The sequence below is a fragment of the Chrysochloris asiatica genome, unplaced genomic scaffold (genome assembly GCF_000296735.1).
Source record: "Chrysochloris asiatica unplaced genomic scaffold, ChrAsi1.0 scaffold00216, whole genome shotgun sequence".
Taxonomy (NCBI): Eukaryota; Metazoa; Chordata; class Mammalia; order Afrosoricida; family Chrysochloridae; genus Chrysochloris; species Chrysochloris asiatica.
In genome coordinates this window covers 3,156,924-3,161,307 of record NW_006408734.1, presented here as the reverse complement: position 1 = coordinate 3,161,307, position 4,384 = coordinate 3,156,924, and the positions used below count along the sequence as shown (strand labels likewise).

At 33.6% G+C, this 4,384-nt stretch overlaps 1 pseudogene; it reads left to right on the top strand.

The window, feature by feature from the left end:
• The first annotated feature begins 2,090 nt into the window (after nt 1–2,090).
• LOC102838663 lies at nt 2,091–2,583 on the top strand (annotated as a pseudogene).
• The last annotated feature ends 1,801 nt before the right edge of the window (nt 2,584–4,384 follow it).

Genomic DNA, 4,384 nt, shown 5'->3' with positions numbered 1-4,384 from the left:
TTTGATTTCTTCTACTACCCAGTCGCTTTTCAGCAGGGTGTTGTTCAGTTTCTATGTATTTGTCTGGATTTCCTTGGTTTTTCTATTGTTGATTTCTAATTTAATAGCATTGTTGTCTGAGAAGATGCTTTGTAGTATTTTGATATTTGTAAATTTATGGAGACTTGTTTTGTGGCCTAAAACAGCATTTATTTTGGAGAATGTTCCATGTGTACTTGAAAAGAATGTGTATTGTGTAGTTGTTGGGTTGAATGCTCTGTACACATCTATGAAGTCCAGTTGCTTGATTGTGTTGTTTAGTTCTTCTGTGTCTTTGTCAAGTTTCTTTCTAGTTGCTCTATCCATTCCATTTCACTTTTGACAACTTCCAATTTTCCCAGATTCATATTTCATGCATTCCATGTTCTGATTTTCAATGGATATTTACAGCTGTTACTCTTCATTTTGAGTTGTGCCCATCAGCAAATGAAGGTCCTGTGGGTTTTACTATATTTGCATCATCACAATCAACTCTATTTTGAGTAGGTACCTCTTCCCTAATCTCATTTTGAGTGCCTTCCAACTTGGTGGTCTCATTTTCCAGCACTATATCTGACAGTATTTCTCTGCTATGCATTAAATTTTCAGTGACTAAATATTCAGAAGTAGTTCATCACTCCTTCTTCCTAGTCTGTCTTAGTCTGGAAGCTCATCAGAAACCTGTCCACCATGGGTGACTCTGCTGGTATTAAAAATACTGGTGGCATAGCTTTCAGAATCACAGCTACTCATATGACACCACAATATGACAAGTTGACAGACAAGTGGTTATTCTATAGAGCCTTTATTAAGCAAAAATATCAAAATGTGATAGACTATACACTTCTGAAGGTAGTGTTGCCATCTCTTTAACCCTTCCTCAAAAAGATCTGTGCTATTGGATTTACACCACAGAAAAATAGCAATTTCTATTGTTTTCTTTGAGCTTGGGAACAAAAGTAACTCTGAAGGGGCAATATCAGAACTATAGAGTGGATGGGACAATGGTTCCCAATGAAGTTATCGTTGGATAACTATCCTTGAAGAATGAGCATGTGCTTACTATCCTTGAAGAATGAGCATGTGCATTTTCATGATGGAAAGCAAGAATATTTTAATGCAACTTTCTGGACTTTTTCTCATCAATAAGTTTTCAATTTTGTTAAAACTTCTTCATAACAAGCCCCTTGGTTGTCCTTTGAGAAAATCTATCAAGATTACCCTTTGAAAATACTTAAACACAGTTACTGTTAAAAAAAAAAAAGTTATAGACTTTTTGAGTTGACGTGTCTGCTTTGAATTTAACTGACCCAGGAGATCCTTTGGAAAGTCACTGTTTTAGTTGGCCTTTCTTCCCTGGTATGTATTGATAAATCCAAGACTTGTTCCTGCTTATGATTCATTTGATAAAATCTTTATTAGCTTAGATCTTGATTGAAGACTTGTGGAAAGATGAGATTGGAGCTTTACGATTTTCACAAAATGCCTTTGGCATCAATTAAGTGGAAAGTTTGTTGAGGCCAAGGTATTCACTTAAAATTGAAAATGTTGAACCATTTGACATCTTAACATTGGTAACTCCATATTAGCGGTAATTCTTCCACAAATTTCTGGACTTCAGCTATAATTTCGTTATTCACTGAAGTTGATGATCTAACTTCTTTTGGGCCATTTTTGAGGTCTTCTGGACCTTCCTTAAAATACCTGATCAACCTACTAACATATTTATATCCATCAGCATTCCTATATGTTTGTTCCAAAGTTTCAATGATTTGGGAAGATACTCACTTAAGTTTTGTGAAAAATTTAATTTTAACCTGACCTTAAATCCTTTTTTTTATCAATGGCAGCAAAACTATCCTTTATTTTCTTTTTCTTTTAAAAGTCACCTGAATAAAACTAAGACAAGTGTATTACTGGAGAACATGTCTGAGCCATCCACTGATCACAGGGATATGTTTTAAGAACATTTTATTTGAGTGGCCTTTTTCTCTGTCTTGTTCCTCTGTTTGTGCTGATACTCCCCAACTCTAGCCAGCCTTGGGTCTGCTGCCTCTTTAGGCTCGAACACCATGCATTCAATTAAGTTGCATAGCTTTGATGGAGAGATATTTGAAGTTGATATGGAAATTGCCAAACAATCTGTGACTATCAAGACCATGTTGGCAGATTTGGGAATGGATGATGAAGGAGATGATGACCCAGATCCTCTACCAAATGTTAATGCAGCAATATTAAAAAAAGCATTATTCAGTGGTGCACCCATCACAAGGATGTCCTGCCTCCTGCTGAGGATGATGAGAACAAAGAAAAGAGAACAGATTATATCTTTGTTTGGGACCAAAAATTCTGAGAGTTGACCAGGGAACACTTTTGAACTTATTCTGGCTGCAAACTACTTAGATATCAAAGGTTTGCTTCATGTTACTTGCAAGACTTTTGCTAATGTGATCAAGGGGAAAACTTCTGAAAAGATTTGTAAAACCTTCAATATAAAAAAACAACTTTATTAAAGAGAAGAAATCCCAGGTATGCAAAGAGAACCAGTGGTGTGAAAAGAAATAAAATGTTGTGCCTGACATTGTAACACTGTCAGGATTATTCCAATACTAGTTGCACTGCTATGTTTATAATTGTTAACATTAGACAAACAGGAGACAAATGCAGCAGAAAATCAATTGTATTGGCAGAATATTGTCTTCATTGCATATATAGTACAGATTGTAGATCCTAAAGTTGAGTTTCTCCTAGTGTAATCAAAAGTTGTTTGTTTTGCTCTGAATAAAAACTGAACTGTGGGTTTCCTATAGAAAGTGAAAACCAAAAAACAAAAATCATTTTATCTGAAATGAACACATGCATATATGAACTGGAACTCTGGTTTTTCAGCTTATTCTCAATAATATCTAATATGATCTAGAAATAACATTTAGATGATTATATATATTTTTTAATCCAGATAATCTGTGGCATGAGGAAATGGTCCTAATTTTAAAATTCCTTCTATAATCATGTAGCATTTACTAATATTATATTAGTTTTTCCTAAAATTTTATGAGGATTTTAATCTATTTTTGTTATCTCCCTGTAGCATTTAATGTTAATATTGCTTTTCTTTCTATCTCCTCCTTTGATATTTTAAAAATGCATTTCATGTGGATTCTTGAAACATTTATTTCAGTCTAAACAGCAATGCTGTTGCTGCTAAGTGCAGTCGCGTTCCTTCTCATTCAGTGTCATAGTGACCATGCACAGGGTTTCCAAGGAACAGCTTTTTGATTTGAACTTCTAACCTTGTGGTTCATAGTCCAGTGCTGACCCACAGTGCCACACCAGAAGTCTTTAAGCAGCAATAGAGAATTCTAATCATGCTTATACTACATTCAAACATACACTTAACCTTTTAGAAATTCTGAAGCAGTAATAACCCTCTTTAAAAATGTCAGTGAATCACACTTGATGCTTCCCCTTCTTCTTCCAAAAACTATAGTACAGTGGTAGTACAAGATGCATAGGGAAATTAATTAAATGATGAATTGTATCCATTACAATCAAAAACACTTTCAGAAATAAATGAAATATTTTGATCTGATACAGGAATGTAGAAAAATCACATGCCTCCTTAATAATATATAATTCTTCAAGTGCATCTTTGCCATTGACATCAACCAGCTGGGACATTAAGCTCATTTGAGTCCTTAGTAGAACGAACCAGTTTGACCTAAGTTATTGGAGCTAAAAGGAACATATGATTTAGGGGCACTAATGTAACAGTTAAAAGCTGTGCTAGAGCATCACATTTTATGTCCCAGTGGATGCTTCCTGTTTCATTTACTTTAATTATCCAGCATTTTAGGTATGCCTCTTTCTATCCAACTTCCCTGTTGCTTTGGAGTTAATTACTGTTCATAATCATGTACTGTTTCACTGAAGAAAAAGAAGGAAACCATTTTGTGAATGATGTATTTCCCCTGTTGGTAGAAGCTTTATTCTCTAAAGGATATTTCTAATATTTTGTCTATTTTGGTTACAGTTGTCTCCAGATACAAAAATTGTCTCTACCATTTTTCCTGAAAGATCATTTGACCTATTATTAATATGATGGATTTTATTTTTTCTTCTATACACACAGTATATATATTTTTAAAATTCACCTATGCATCATAAGAATGAAACCATTAACCCTAGATAATTTATCTCCATTTTCTAACAACTATTATACATAAGATAGTGATATAAAATGATCATAGTATGATTTTTTTCTGTAGTCCTTTATGTCAAATTGACTTTTCAACTAGTTTATGGTAATATTATATCTATATATCTATATATATCTATATATATAGATATATATAGATATATAGAA